The sequence below is a fragment of the Trichosurus vulpecula genome, chromosome 1, assembly GCF_011100635.1.
Source record: "Trichosurus vulpecula isolate mTriVul1 chromosome 1, mTriVul1.pri, whole genome shotgun sequence".
In the NCBI taxonomy this organism is placed as follows: Eukaryota; Metazoa; Chordata; class Mammalia; order Diprotodontia; family Phalangeridae; genus Trichosurus; species Trichosurus vulpecula.
Window position 1 is genome coordinate 345,780,048 of NC_050573.1, and position 17,402 is coordinate 345,797,449.

At 35.1% G+C, this 17,402-nt stretch overlaps 1 protein-coding gene and 1 pseudogene across 1 annotated transcript in view; both read left to right on the forward strand.

Annotated features, from left to right (window-relative positions):
* Positions 1-17,402, forward strand: part of SEMA5A (semaphorin 5A) — a 464,624-nt gene that overhangs the window by 277,931 nt on the left and 169,291 nt on the right. The gene's annotated exons all lie outside the window — the stretch shown is intronic.
* On the forward strand, positions 413-6,224 carry LOC118856686 (annotated as a pseudogene).

Consider the following 17,402-nt stretch of genomic DNA (forward strand, 5'->3'; position numbering starts at 1 on the left):
TTGCATTCTAACTAGGGGCATGACAAATCTGAACAGCGGACATGGCTCAGAAGGATTCTTATGGGAAAAAATAAATTTTTAACTAATTGATCCTTAGAGATGTATTAAATTAGCAGAGCCATTTTGAGAGAAAATAGGCTATTGTTGAATCTGGTAATTCATGTAAGTAAAACTTTTATTTAAAAACATGAAAATATTTATAACATAATTGTCCAGAGACCACGATAGGTTGCATAGCTTCTATTCCCCCCCCCATTATTGGCTATATTGTTTGGATGAAAATACCACAGCTAATGTAATCTGTTTGTTCAGTAACAAATTATAAGCAGACACTTTCATAATATGTCGGTTGTCCATTATTTTGGGATAATTACTGGCTGGACTGATGAACTTAATAAAACGAGATGTTGCGATGGGAATGTTCAGAAAAATAAGTGTAGAAAAGGTATTTCATCATTATTTTATGGAAAGAATGATTAGAAAGGTATGAAATGTAAATTTCCAGTATGTTCAGCTGTATTTCCATGGGCCAAGATCTATTAAAGAATACTAAGAGATGTTCTCTAATCACAGCACTAGGGAATCTAGTGGAGTCATACCGCACATGATACTTTTCTAGAATGAGCGTGTATAGAATGAAGATATTTATGTCCCCAGTTTTGAAACCAGGGTGTCATCCATAATGAATCTTTAGGTTGTCTCATTGACAGCCATTGTTAGCTGGGCCTTTCATTTCCTTCAGAGGTTTAATTTCAGTATAGTATTCAGTACAGAAGTAGATAAGCATTTGTTTGAAATGTAATGAAAGTAAAGGGATGCAAAACATGGAATTGGAGTCAAAGATAATAAAGTTAACTTTCTAATACCTTGCAATTAACCTGACTTATTTACATTCTCTCTTTCAAGCCATAAATTTCCTCGCTTGTTTCGCTTTTTTAAAGAAAAATTAATTTTTTATGTTATGAAAATGTTAAAAAAGTAAGTTAAGATCAAAACTTCACATGATACACCAAAATAATCTAGTGTGTATGTATACATATATATATATCTGTTTGTATCACAAATATTACTATATAGCTATATAGCCAGGAAAAACATTTTTAACTAAAGGCACATTAGAGGAGATGAAAAAAACAAGACAATTTGGACTACATAAAAATAAAGGCTATTTGCATGAATATGATCATCATAAAAGAATTATTGGACAAATATTTGCAACATAGATCATAGACAAAAAATAAAGAGTAAACAGATAGAAATGCATAATATCAAGAGCCACAAATCTATAGAGTGGTCAAACAATCAAACAATATCAACAAATAGTTTGTGAAAGAATATTTGTAATTATAATTGACCACATGGAAATAAGCTCCAAATTCCTACTAACATGAGAGATACAAATTAAAATAACTTTTTTTTCACATCACTCCATTGAAACTGTCAAGAATTCAAAAAAATGAGAATCGATAATGTTAGAAAAGTTATTAGAAGAGAGAGACATTGACGCTCCTTTGGTAGAGTTATGGAGTAGGGAATCCATTTCAGATTTTAATTTGAAATTATTCAAAACAAGTGGTTAAACTTTTTAAATACCTCTTTACTGAACAATTCCTTTCGTTAGTCATATGCTAAAGACATCAAAGAGAGAATAAAAGGTCTGATTTGTACCAAAATATCTGTAACATTACTATTGTGGTAGTAAAGACCAAGAATCAAAATGAGTACCCCTTAATAATAAAATGACTGAAAAAAGCATAAAAAATATAGAGAGGCCATGTGGTTTAGTAGTTAGTTCGCTGATTTATAGATAGCAAGACCTAGGTTTAAACCCTACCTCTGAGGTTTATTGATTTTGTGAGCCTGAGTAAGTCTCTTAACTTCTTAGTGCCCTAAACAAAGCCCCATAACTATACATTGCAGAGCAAAGGGAGTTCCCTCAGCTGGAAGCTTCCTATATCAATGAAATCACAAGTCCAGTCTCAATACTTATCCCTATTGTGAATATAATGGCATATAATTGTTAAATAAGAAATGACACACATAAGGAATTTAGAGAAATGTTGGAGGATTTACATCAGTCTATTTAAAACAGTATAAGCAGAACAATATACACAATAAATTACAATAATGTGAGCTGGAAAATCAATGAGATAAAGTTGATCTCTGAGTACTTTTAAAACCAATGAAGTTCCATGAAAAGAGAAAGTGAAACATACATTCTCCTTTGTGGCAGAGGAGGAGAGGATTATTATGAGAGATAGTGTATATACCATCAGGCACATCATATGTTTTTTTTTTTCCTTTCTCTTTTTTTTTTAATATCATGGCAATTTTTCTAGTTGTAGGCTTGGAAAGACTGAAGTTATCTGGCAGAAGCCAGGGCTGGGGAATGTCACTGGCAGCAACTATGAGTTTACTTAAATAATCTCTGCACTACAGAATGTAGGACGTCTGGTTTTATTCTAGTATCTAAGAGATATAGAATAGAGAGCTCAAAGCCCCTCTACTGTTAGCGAATAAGGAAGATGTTTTGAGACAGAAATTTCATGTGGACATTTCTTCTCCTTGAGGACACTAAGTAAAACTCAAAACTGAAATCCACCAAATAAGAGAGGATATTAATAAAACTGAAAGTAATAATCATGATTATTATTGTAATAAATATCATCATATAGTACTTACTATATACCAGACACTGTACTAAGTGCTTTATAATTATTACCTCATTTCATCCTCACAACAACCCTGTGAGGTAGGTGCTATTATTTTCCCAATTTTTAAGATGAGGTAATTGAGGCAAATAGATGTTAAGCAAGTTGCCCAGATTCTCAGAGCTAGTAAGTGTCCGAGGCTGTAATTGAACTTCACTCTTCCTGGCTGGAGGCTATGTGCTCTATGCATGCCACCACCTGGCTGCCCCAAAAGTTTAAAAAAAATAAAATAATACATAAAAGCAGGAGTTGGTTTTATGAAAGCATTGTGAAACACATGAACAATTAGCTATTTTGGTTTTATAAAATAAAGAATAAAATGAAATAGTCACTATCAAAAATGAAAAGGATGCATTTACAACCAATGAAGATTAAATTGAAGCAATTAGCATCTATTTTGCCCAAGCATATTCCTATAAAAGTAACAATTTAAATGAAATGAATAAATGTTTACAAACATATATATTGACCAGATTAACAGAAGAAGTAGAATAGTTAAATAACCCTATATTAGAAAAATAAATTGAACAAGCCATGAATGAGCTCACTAAGGAAAAAAAATTCCTCCAGAACAAATGGATTTACAACTTAATTCCTCCAAATATTTAAGGAACAAATTAATTCCAATACCATATAAACAGTTTTAAAAATAGGCAAAGACAGGATCCTACCAAATTCCTTCTCTGACACAAATATGGTTTTGATGCCTAAATCAGGGAGATAAAAAAACAGAAAGAAAACTAGAAACCAATCATTCTAATAAATATTGATGCAAAAAACAAATAAAATACTAGCAAGGAAATCACAGTCATTTGTCACAAAGTTCATATGGTATAAGTAGGCTGGATTTACACCAGGAATGCAGGTGTGATGCAGTATTAGGAAAAGTATAAGCATAATTGACCATATCGATTACAAAATCAACAGAAATGATATGATTATATCAAAAGATGGAGAAAAAAGCTTTTGACAAAATACAACCCCCAATCCTAATAAAAACACTAGAAAACATAGAAATAAATGGAGCTTTCCTTAAAATAATAACTAGTATCTAAAACCAAGAGCAAGGTTTATCTATAATGGGGATGAACTAGAAACCTTTCCAATAAGATCAGGGGAGAAGCAAGGATATCCATTATCATAATCCATTATCATTCAATATTGTACTAGAAATGCTAGCTATAGCCATAAGCCAAAAGAAATTGATTGAAGAAATAAGCATAGACAATGAAGAATCAAAAAACATCATTTTTTGTGGATGACATATTTACTTTAAAGAACTCTAGAGGTTCAACTAAAAAAATAATAAAAAAAAGAATTACCAACTTTAGAAAAGTTTCAGGATAAAAAATATGTCCTCCAAATCATCATTATTTCTCCATACCAACAAAACACAACTGGGAGAGATGAAAAGAGAAATTCCATTTAAAGTAACTTCAGACTGTGTAAAATACTTATGACATATAATGAGTATATGATCATAATTACAAAATGCTGGCCACACAATAAAGCTGATTTCAAATCATTGGAGAAATATTAATTGCTCACAGGCTGAGCCAAGATAATAAAACTGACAATACTACCAAAATTAATTTTCTTATCCACTTATGTACCAATCAGATTACCAAAAAATTACTTTATAGATCTAGAAAAAAACAATACTGCGATTCATCTGGAGGAACAAAAAAATCAATAATAAAAAGGAAATCAATGGAAAAAATATGAAGAAAGGTAGCCTAGCAATATCAAATCTCAAACTATATTACAAAGTCATGACTATCAAAATAATTTGGTACTAGAAAAATAGTGTTTAATAAATTGAATAGATCATAAACACAATATGCAAAATACAATAAGAAAAGTAAACCAACATTTCATAAACTCAAAGATCCCAGCTTCTGGGGCAAGAACTCACTTTTAAAAAAAAACTGGTGGGAAAACTAGGAAGCAGTCTGGCAGAAACTTGGTATAGACCAGTATGTCACACTGAATTCCAAAGTAAGGTCAAAATGGGTGTGTGATTTACACATAAAGGTTGATATCATAAGCTAATTAAAGGGGCATGGAAAAAAATACCTGTCAGACATATGGATATAAGAGGAATTTATGACCAAAAAGAGATATATTCAGAGGAGGGAAATGGATAATTTTTATTATGTTAAAGTAAAAATGATTTTGGCTCAGCTTGTGTATCAATCTCCTTTAAGACTGAGATCTTTTAGCAACCCAGCAGAGAGACAGCTAGACAGCCCCTCCATGCCTCCACACACGTAACTCTGCTTTAGGCCTTTTGCCTCCCACCACCTCCTCTTGTTTTCCTCTATGGTCCCAGGCACATATTATGATCATTAGGTGTTCAGTTTCCCAAAACTTTCTATGGGAAATCAAGGGAAGTGGGCCTTGGTTGCAGTGAGCAACTTTGAAGAGTGGGACACCTTTAGAGAAGCTTGATCAAGGTACCATCATTGTGAGACCTTCCAGATCAGAATTGCAGCTGAATTCCTCTATCTTGTCTTGCTCAATCAGTGGAGGCTATCTTTCCATTTCTCCTCTGCCTCCTGGGAAGTAGTAGAAAGCCAGCATTGCATCATTGTTGGATTTAAACTTACAGATGTGCCCCCAACAGCTACTAAAGTTCCTTGGGGCTGGCACCACTTCCTGCATCACTGACCTCATCACATTCCCCCTGAACACAGCCAAATCCAACCACAGATTCAAGGAGAAAGCCAGGGGGCCCTCCAAATTTCCCCTACCTTGGCCCAGTATCAGGGTATCACGGACACCATTCTGACCATGGTGAAGACTAAGGGCCCTGGCAGCCTGCACAACAGACTGGTGGCTGGGTTGCAGTACCAGATGAGTTTTGTCTCTGTCCACATTGGCCTCTATGACTCTGTCAGTCAGTTCTACACCAAGGGATCTGAGCATGCAGGCACTGGAAGCCACCTTCTGGCAGGTTGTACCACAGGGGCACTGGCAGTGGGCATAACCTAACCTACAGATGTGGTAAAAGTACATTTCCAAGCCCAGGCTTGTGCAGGTGGCAGCTGGAGATACCAGGGTACAGCAGATGCCTATAAGACAATTTCCTGAGAAGAGGGCCTTTTAGGTAAAGGAACTTCACCCAATGTTACCTGCAATGCTGTTGTCAATTGTGCTGAGCTAGTGACCTATGATCTCATCAAAGATGCCCTCATGAAGTCCCTCCCCGTGACTGATGACCTTCCATGCCTCTTCACATCAGCCTTTGGGACTGGCTTCTGCACCACCATCATTGCTTCTCCTGTGGACATGGTCAAGACAAGATACATGAACTCTGCTGCAGGCCGGTATACCAGTGCTGGCCACTGCGACCTCAGGATGCTTCAGAAGGAAGGAGCCCAAGCCTTCTACAAAGGGTTCATGCCTTTCTTCCTCCACTTGGGCTCCTGGAATGTAGTTATGTTTGTCATCTACAAGCAACTTAAATGGGCCCTGATGGCCACTCACACTTCCCAGGAAGCTCCTTTCTGAGCTGCCTTATAACCCCCTTTGAATCCAGACCCCATCCTGCTTCTCCTCCTTCCCATTCCTCTGACTTAGCATTGAAGGAACCTCCTACATTTCTCACCTTAGAGTTATCCCCATTTAAACCTCTAGCCTACTTCTTCTGCCCTTGTAGCCTCACTTGGTATTTAAGCTCCATACTTCTAATAGAGACAGTCCAGAAACACCTCCCCACTTCCCCAAAAAAATGTTTTGCTCAAACAAAACCAAAGTAGACAAAATTAGATGAAAGGTAGGAAACTAAGAAATTATTTGTAAGTTTCACTGATAAAGAACTAATTTCTCAGATCCATAGGGAACCAATTCAAATTTATAAAAAGAGCCATTTGCCAACTGTTTTATGGTCAAAGGATATAAACAGACAGTTTTCAGAAGAACATGAAGCTCTAAATAATTATATGAAAAATGCTGTAAAGCACTAATAATTAGAGAAATGCACATTGAAACAATTCTGAGGTTTCACTTCACACTTATTTGATTAGCTAAGATGATAGAGAAAAATGACAAATATGGGATGGGTTGTGGGAAAATAAGTATACTAATGCACTGTTGGTGGAATTGTGAATTAGTCCAGCCATTCTGGAGAACAATTTGTAATTATGCCCAAAGGACTATAAAATTGTGCATACTCTTTGACCCAATAATACCTCTACTAGGTCATTGCCCCAGAGATCAAAGAAAAAGAATATATACAAAAATATTTTAGAAACTCTTTTAGTGATGGCAAAGCATTGTAAATTGAGGTGATGTCCATCAATTGGAGTGTGGCTGAACAAAGTTATGGTATATGATGTGATAGAATAATATTGTGCTGTAAGAAATGATGAACGGAGTGGTTTCAGAAAAAACCTAGAAGACTTCTATGAATTCATGCACAGAGAAGTGGAAAGAACAATGTGTGTAGTAACAGCAATATTGTAAAGATAATCAGCTGTGAAAGACTTGGTAACTGATCAATATCACAACTCCAAATGAATCGTGATGAAAAGTACTGTTTACTTCCAGATAGAGAACTAATGGACTCCAGATTGATGCATATTTTTTTCCTTTAATCTTCTTCCTTTTTTTCTCCCAAAACATGGTTAATGCAGAAATATATATTGTATGTCTTCATGTGCAAAATAGATACCATATTTATTGCCTTCTCAGGGGGTAGGAGAGGGAAGAAGAAAACTTGGAACCAAAAATTAATACATTTTAAAAATTAGAAGTAAAAAATAAAAGAAGGCATCTGGCTATGATTTGCCTGAAAGGGCAAACTGCTTATACTTCATGAATAGTACTCTGAGCTCCTCAGTAGGGTGACAAGTCCCTTTAAAATCTTTCTACCATTCTCCAGGACTACAGCCAGTCCCTCACCCCCACTCCCAAACTCCACTAAAACACTTCTTAGTATACTCCTGTAAATTGTTTCTAAGTCCACCCAATGTGCCAGAGGCCTTTCTCTAGTTCTTTAAATATCAAATCAATGTCAGTGAAGCAGGGACAACCCCTTATCATCCCTCACTTATACACTAGAGCACAGAGTGACTATGGACCACTATGGACCATGTTTTCTTATGACTACACGCCCTTCACAGTGAAATACATTTGTCCTATTTCTATCTTTTTAATCCTTGAAATTGGTTGAACTCATTACTGTGATTATGATTTAGATCCTGGCAGCATTTGAGAAATTTTACTATTCTAGTATTTATCAGAAGTTTTCTATCTATTTTCGATCAAGATTGCAAAATATAAAGAACTGTATTCAGAATTTCAATGTAGCTAATGTTATTAAACTGAAGGAGAGTTGGAGAAAAATGGTCACAAAAAAATTGCATCACTTCTACAGTGGCAAGAGTTGTTTTTTAAAGGAAAAATGAACTACGGTATCCTTCCATTCATCTGATAAGCCAAACTGCAGTTGGTTTTCAATTATCACTTCATGAAACAGCTATGCAGATCTTCTGTGGCAAATATTCCTTTTTTATTATCTGTTTAATTAAGTCTTTTGTTAAAATAAACAGGATCCTTATTCACTTAATTCTTACAGGAGCAAGTGTGAAATGCGGGAGGGCAAACTTTTTTGGTAAGACAGATAATTAGATAATAGCTCCCTTCAGCCACAAAGACAGTCAAAAAACCCAGTGGGCCAGGACTCCTTAGACTCATATGAGAGGTGGAAATTGGAAAAGTCAAAATATTAGTAGAACCTTAAAAACAATTTGAATGAGAAATCCTCTTTTGGCCACTGTTTTGTGATTTTACTGCTACGTTTTTAGAAACATAACAGAAATGGATTACTTTTGTATGTTTCAAAAGAAATGTGTTATCTTTGTCTTCAGTTTCTTTATTTTTAAATGAAGGAAGAGGTGTTAATTAGATAACTCCTGACAGCCCTTCTAGCTTTAAGCCTATAATCCTGTGATTTTATTAAAAGCATGATATGATAAACTGACCTCAAATCTACTATTGATTGCTTACATTTCTTATTTTCAGGATCAATATTTTCACATTCAATAACCTCCCAAATTTTAATTTTGAAGTTGTTGGAATTGCTGGAATCTTGCTGGAAGCAGCAAGATAGACAATCTGAATTCACATGGTATTTGGTATATTTATATGACTTCGGGAGGTGTGTCCGAAGTCATTTACAAAGCCTTAATGGTTGCTGATCACCTAAGTGTGGGGCATCCTTCAGGGCAGACTGCATAGCTGCCTGGAGATCCTTCCCACCACTCTCCCAACTTCGATCCTTTGCCTGATTATGTTTTACAGTGTAGCATGTGTGGTGACTGTGTTTCATCTTTGTGGTTAGCAATCAGCCATTTCTGCAGCTGCTCATTAAATGGAGTACATGTCCTGCTCCAAAGAAGTTACCCTTGATTCTTTTTTGAATGATCCTCTATGGGAATATTATGTGAGTGTCCCTGAAGTTCACTTGCAGCTGCCTTCTGACTTTGCGAGCCCTTCTCAAATATTGGCATTATAATAATACTTATACAGACAGTAGCTAATGAATCTATATCATACCTACTGCCAAGAATTATCAGTTGGCAGAAAGAGGAAATAAAAGGAGAAGTGATCCTTCCCAAGCTGCTTCGTTGCACAGTGCAGCCATCTACCAACCACACAGTAATCCCAAAGTCATTTCAGCTCTTAGGTCAAATTGGTTTCTTCACCAGTAAAATGCAGCATTTGTACTCCATGAGAATAATAACAAGTAACATTTATATAGCAACTTAAGATTTCTGAAGTGGTGACCTCACAAGGACCCATTCTGCTAGGTGTCACAGGTATTTGTACCCATTTTATAAATGAGGAAACTAAGCCTTACTGAAGTTAGGTGACATATCCATAAGTTACATAGCTAGCGAATTTCAGAGCCAAAATGAAAACTCATATTTTTCGGCTTAGAATCCAGTGAGTCTTCCATTAGACCACGCTGCCTCTGAAGACCAGTAACATTCCTCTCAGATATAAAAATGTCTATATTCTTGTAGCACCATTGCAATACTCAGCATGCCTAGAGTTGCTATGAATATGCTGGCATAGATCTGAATTGCAAAATAAAACAGACACTCTCCATTGAAGGTGAAACCAAAACATTTATCCAAACACCAGAAAGCCAAATCCCAAGACCAGAAAGCCAAATACAATATAGCAACAAAGAAATCTATATCCATCTATACCCTAAATGGTAAATGTATTTGTCTCTTGTTTATAGATAAATCACTATAGAGTAGTGGAAGGTACACAGGCTGGGGAACAAGAGACTAGTGAGCTGTCCACCCTACTCTGCTCCGCTTGAGCTGTGTGACTTCATTTAATCCCTCCACCTCTCATTTGTCTCCTATGAAATGAATGCCAAGAGTTCTTATATGATGTTGTGTTTTAAACTTCCCAAAGCACTTTCCTCAAAACAATATTGTGGGATGGGTAACATCAATATTATTTTATGTAAGAGCAAAGTCAAGCTCAGGGGAATAAGATGATAAATAGCAAGAGCAGAATTCAAATCTAGGTTTTTACTTCTTATCTAGTCCTTTTTCTTCTCAGGCGCTGTTAGCCTAAAGTTTTAGAACTTTTTTATATATTTTATGCTTATTTCAATAAAACTCATTTCCTTTGAAATTCTATTTCTTTTATTTGAATTTTTAAAACATTATTTTGAGGAAGGGTCTATAGTCTTCACCAGACAGCCAATGGGACCCATGACAAAGGGACCTCCTGCCCCTTAATTAGGCATATTAATACTTTTCTAGCTGGAGACTTTTAAGTCTTAAGTCATTAGTAGATATTTTAACAATAGTACCTTGTGTTCTAATATATTGTGCATACTAGAAGGAGTTGTAACATTTTAAAGAAGTATATTTTTGGAAAATGATCAGGAAGGCTTTACTCAAAACTTTGCTAAATAACTTTTTTAGTACCAGAAGATTTGTATTATTCTGACTTTTTTTTTATTTAGCCCATGGTCCTATATATTATTATTTTCTTTTTAGTTTTTATGAAGGAATATTTAATTCAAAGGTATAGCAAAAGCAAACATTCTTCCTTCTCTTCTTCCCCTCCCCCCAAAAAAAATCCCCAGAAAACTATCTGTGGTGCTTAATTTCCCCTAAGCCACATCAGTTTCTGTGGAAGGGGAAATTAGGTTCACACACACACACACACACACACACACACACACACACACACACACATATATATATATATATATATATATACACATACATACATACATATATATGTCCCCAAAAGTTCAAAGTGCAGTGACCCCCTGGGTTTCTCAAGTAAGCCCTGTCTGGTCTAGAATTCTAGTTCCAAGGTCATCATGGCTCCCAAGTCCAAGATTCCACACCTTACACATAGAATTGAAAAAGACAAATAGACCAGAACCTCAAGACCATTTCTTGGAGTTACAGGGCCTGAAGGGGAAGGCAGAAAACACCCTTCCCCACCCAATTTGCTTGTATGTTGCCTATTCGATGGGTGATTAAGACCTTCATCTTTGGGTACCATCAGAAAGAGCCCCAGGGCTGTTTTTAACAACGGTTTCATTCTAACCTGGTATATCGTCCTTCAACTGTTTTTTTTTTTTGCTCATCATTCTTTTGTCACCATTTGTCTTTGGAATTCTTCCTAGAAAGCCAGATTTATTTTCCTGTGTTCACATCTTACTGTCCTTTTCAAGTTCTGCACCATGCTTTCAATAAGTATTGCTTAAATATTTCCCTCCTAACAAATAGACATATTTTAAATTGATTTTTCTATTTCATGCACCATGATATCAGCTTGTATTTTGTAGCACTAGTTTTGTATGAGGCTTTCTTTTTTTTCTTTTACTCCTCTTCTAACGACACTGATTCTGTAAATCCAAACCATTTTCTGCATTATTACTGTATTCCCTTTTTATCTCCTCATTTTATTTCAGCAATCATTTCTAACTTTGATCTTCTGTGTAAGTCGTCAGTCACTAGCAAATTCAATAGTATGGATTTTTTATACCCACAACTTAGTATTTTTTGCGAAGAGATTTTGTAGCCTCCTCACAAACAGACATCTCTGCTTATCCTGTTCAAGTATGTGAACATTGGTTTTGTTAAAGATGTATTTCATTGACCTGTTTCCTCTTGTGTAGCAGTAGTACATTCCTCTTGTGTAGCAGTAGTACATTTTCCTTTCTCTTCCAAAAATATTACCCATATAACCAGAATACCCAGGGTTTATCTCTACAGTTCTTGTTTACTAAACAAATTGAATAGAGAAGAAGAAAGGACAAAATGTCATTCATTCATGCCCCCTATGCAGACAAGTGTCAAAAATTCAGATGAAATACAACATAGTATCTGTGGCCATGAGGTCATATTATATTCTGAAGTTAATCCCACATATACTTTGTAGTGCAGATGGGTAACAGATGGTGTCTTCTAATGGATCAGAAGAACATTGATATCCTTCATCTGCTTTCCCAGTTGATTCAGTTTTGTGAAAGCCAAAGAATTTCCAGAATAAAATAAAAATACAACAAAACTCCATCAGCCTTGCAGAAACTAGTCTCATAATTATTATACATTGTCACATCCATGAGAAGCTTTCAGTAACTATTCCCTTGAGATTTTATCAGTCTTTTACCTGTGTAAGTCCCATTTAAATTGAATAGCATGCCTGACTCTTCTAATACATTTTTTATAAAGATGACCCATGGAAAGAATACAACAGAATTTTTCTTTATGTAAATTTAAAGATTAATTTAGTTAATTTTTGGTATTGTAGAACACAGAAATAAACAAGTCTACACTTTGCAAACATCAAATGCATTAAAAGATAGAATAAGTCTTAGAAATGTATAATAGAAACTAGGGCTCTTTAAATATTGAATATATTTTTGATTTAAATTTAAAGGTAACTGCAAACATAAATTGATTTTTGTGTAGCATATTCTGCAGTTGATCTTAACAAAGAAAGCAAATGCTAGTATCATACAAAGATTTAGGAAAGTAGTAATTGTCCAATCAGCATTATTTTCAACAGTGGGTTTTAGGTTTTAGTAAATACTCTCACCTTGCAGAGTTTAGATAATGGCTGAAAGAAGGTAATTATTGTCTGTTGTAATGGTGGTCATTTTAAAAAAAAAGAATTATTCAAATGGTTTTTACCTATCATCCTTGAAATTAATTTTTGTTTACCTTAGCCTCTGATTACTGTATTTAATGTAAAATACTGAGAGTTAGGACAATTGTGAAAAAAAGTTACTTCACTTCCAATAACAATATTTTTTTTCTGAATTTCTTAGTTTGTAACTCTATCAAACAATTATTTTCCTCCAGGATCCTCAATTTATACATGGTTATGTTTCATATCTATGTAGAATTGGAGAGCTGAATCTAGCTGGTAATCCTCTCATGTGACTGCCTAATGTTGTGGCTGGAGTGTCACATAGAATTTAAGAATTACAGAATCTCGGAATTGGGAGGGCCTTCAGAGACCATCTAGCCCAACCCATACTCAGACAATAATCTGCTCTGCCACATTCCAAACAAATGGGCATACTCTCTTTGCTTTTAAACATCTAGTGAGGGGGAAACCACTTGAGATAGCCCATTTTCCATTTAGAAAATTCTAATTATTAGTCACTTTTCCCTATAGCTATCTTAAACTTACCTCTTTATAATTCCCAACAATGGTTCCAACTTTTTCCTCTGGATCCAAGTAAACCACATATATTTATTTTTGTACATGCCAACCCTTCATGACATAAAAATTGTTCATTTACCCCTGAAAAAAATCTCTTCTCCAATCTAAACATCTCCAGTTTCTTTAACTGATTCTCTCTCATAAGGTTTAATGATGAGGCCCACCTCACTCTTGGTTGGTGTCCCATCCTTTGAACATTCTCCTTATCAAAGGGATTCCTAAAATTTTACCAATAGCATTGCACACAATGCTCCATAAGGGTCCTAACCAGGACTATCACCTTCCTAATCCTATGCACGATGCCTCCCTAGATAGAGTCTACAATCACATTAATTATTTTCAATGAGATATCAAATCATTTGACCCATATTAAACATAGAGTCCACTAAAACTCTCAAATCTTTTCAGAATATTGTTTTTGGACCATGTATAATTCTTATTTTACTTGTGACAATGATTTTCTCAGTCTAAGGTTTGCCATTCGTTCCCATTATTACTTCTCTGTAAAATTCAACCTATTTTTCTAGTCTGTCCAGGTTATTTTTTGTTCTTGACTCTGATATTTGCTGTGTTAGTTGTCTATCCTTCCCAACCTTGTATCATCTAAAAAAATCACAAGCATGTCTTTATGCCTTTATACGTGGCACTGATAAAAGTGTTAACACAGGCCAAGCACTGATCTCTGGAGTATTCCATTCAACCATTAATAACTACTCATTTCATTTGTCCATTCAACCAGTTTAAAATTGGGCTACCTATGATGATCTAGATGACATATTTTTTTCTTGCCTATAAGAAAGGCAGAGGGGACTTCATCCAATGGTTTTCTAAAATCTAGAAGAACAGCATCCATAGCATTCCTCTGATTTATGGGTAGTCCTGTCCAAAAAGAAAATGAGATTCATGTGGTGTGAGCTGCTTTTGTTAAGTTAATTCCACTGGCTTACAGATAGTTCACCTTCTACTCACTTCTCTTTTTCAACAATCAAGATGATTATGCTTCTCTTATTCTGAGATCTCTCTCCTATTCTTCATGATATTTCACCTACCATTATTGCAGAACTTGAGTACAGAGATCATTTATGTTTGGAACTTCAACTCATCCAGAACTGCTCTCTTAATAACTCCCCATTTATTTTTGTTTCATCTCTTTTTTATCCAGCACAAAGATTATTTTCTTTGGTAGAGAAAACAAACAAAATGAATAATACACAATTCCTTTTTCCATCATCTATTATTAATAGGTCATCACACCTTGCTGTGCTCTTATCCTCTTTTTATCAATATGTCTTATTTTTTTTCATTTCCCTTAGCTTTCCTCACCAGTCTCATTTCATTCTAAGCTTTAATGCTTCTCACACTACTATGGGACAGTACAAACTTTTGTATGGCATCCATTACCTGCCCTCACTTCTAACTTTTTACTTGTCTTTTAAGCTCTCTGTGCATCCACTTAAGTCTCTTTAGAAAACAAAAAATTCCTCTTAAGACCTTCCCATCCCTTTTAGGCTGACTTCCCCCATGCTATTATTTTTCTTGGGATCCTGCTTGAATCCCTTGAAATTTTCTCCCTCAAACAGAACAGAACAGAACACAACAAAAACCTTGGACACATGTCAAAGTATGACGGGCTTTCCTTTCCTTCTATCCCAAATTCTGCAATTGAGTGATAAAGTCTCCAATAATGTTTTGCTCCTGAAATCAGGTTTTTTGGTGAAAATAAAATTAATATAAGTTTCCCTTATTGTTTCATCCTCCATTTGAAGGATGAAGTTATCATTATGCGAAGACAAAAAGAATTATCTACTCTACTTGGGAAAATGAAGGAGCTCCAGTATTTGTCTGGATAATTGATGTTTAACATCACAACTCTACCATGTCCATGGTCATCAACATGATCTGTTTTCCAACAACATCATCTATTTCGCTTTTCTGTCCAAGTTGTTTATAATATCCTTTGCAATAACTCTTATTTCAACCTCTGTTGTTTTTAATACAAATAACCTTTTTCATTGCAAAATTTGACTTTAAATTTTAAAGTAAACCTTACTATTTTGGAACACATGATATAGGACAGTGTTATAATATTGATGTTAGAGCAGAAGAATATGTCTATTCTACATCTTTGTATACATGAAAAAATATAACCAATGTTATGTTATCTATGTTATCTAGCAAGGTTCAATATGATGGAATTGTATTGTTTACTTTCTTCATCATTTTCCAGTGCATATGATTATGGCAATTTGTTAGCCTTCCCCCACAGTTCTTGACTCAGACCCGACCCATCCTTGGCCTTCAAGCCATCATGTCTACAGATGAATGTGGATTTTTTCTGTTGGATGCTAGAGGAGGAGTCTTCCTGACTCATTGTCCATTATCTTGTTGTCTATTGTGAATCTCAAAAAGGCATCTGTAATAAATAATTAGGATTCCTGGTAATTTATTTTCTTACAAAAGGTTTTAAAAACTAGTTCAGAGGTCCTATCCTGTGAAAAATTCTAAGTTGAAATATTATAGTCCATTGTGTGATCATCTCTGTAACCTTGCAGTGGCTTAGTGGAAAAGAGGGGCACGAGTTCATCTGTATCTTATTATTAGAAACTATGTCAAGATGCACCTATCAGTATTTGTTTTAATATGTCCATTTTATGCACAGTTCAAGCAAAGCTTCATTTCCAGATGGGATGAAAGAATGCAGTGGAAAAGGTGTTCAAAAATTGTAGTTAGCTAAGCATTAACTTAATTTCCTCCACATGTGGTCTCCTAGTTAATTGTTCCCCTGCTCTCCCTCCTAAACTTCCTAAATAAATAAAATTATTTATTGAGTTTGAGCAAAATAAAGAAGATCTTGCTTATTTGTAAGTTAGAGATTTAATACCTGTTCCCCACTCTGAGAAAAAATGATCAGTACAAAGTAGTATATGAAAAAAAACTCTTCAGCATCTTATGGTAAAGCCAGATTCATCCCAGCTGGGTATAATTATTTTATTCTATTTATCTTTGGATCTGTGACATCTTCTCTTTGTGATAATATCATTCACCCAGCCTGTGATGGTTGAAACCCTATTATTACTTCTGTCCCTGTCCTCTCATTCATCTTTATATCTCATCAGTTTAGGGTTAGCCAGGCACAGTTGAACTTGAAGTCTGGAAGACATGGACAATACTTATTACCTGTGTGACCACATTTGACCTCTAAGTCTCAGTTTATCAACTGTAAAATGGGCCTAATAATACCTATCACACTTACCTGTTATGGTTGTTGTGAGGCTCAAATGAGATTGTTGCCATAAAACACTATGCAATGTTTAAAATGCTATGTAACTAACATTTAATTGTCAAATTTTGTTGATTCTAAGTAGGCAGCTTTTTTGCTTCCATCCCTTCTTTCCATTATAATGTTCTAATACTGTCCTCTCATTACTACCCATCTAGAACATTGAAATCACTACCTAATAACTTTTCCTGTCTCTAAACCATTCTTTATATCACAAAGGCATTAATCTTCTTCGTGCAGAGAGCTGTTCATGTAGCTGTTTAACTCAGTATCCTCAATGATTCCCTTTTGCTTATTTAGTAAATCAATCTATCAAAAAGCATTTATTAAGTGCTTACTGTGTACTAATTTCATATTTGTTGGCTTGACAACATTTTTTCTATAATCTTCTGGAAGCCTTGCTTTCCAGAATTATACGAGTGCCCTCTGCATACTCTAGTGATCTAGTCCAGAGGGAGGCAAACTACAGGAGAAGAGCTAAATATGCCCCTTGTTTTGAATAGCCTGTGAGCTTTTAAATACAATAAAACTTTATTTAAAAATGCAAAAAACATTTGTAGTTTACAAGTGCACAAACATGTACTTTGTGAACCCCTGAATTCTAGTGAAACTGGATTCCTTGTTGAAAAGGTTCTATAGTCCTGCCTCCATTTTTGTCATTGTTCAGTTGTTTCAGACATGTC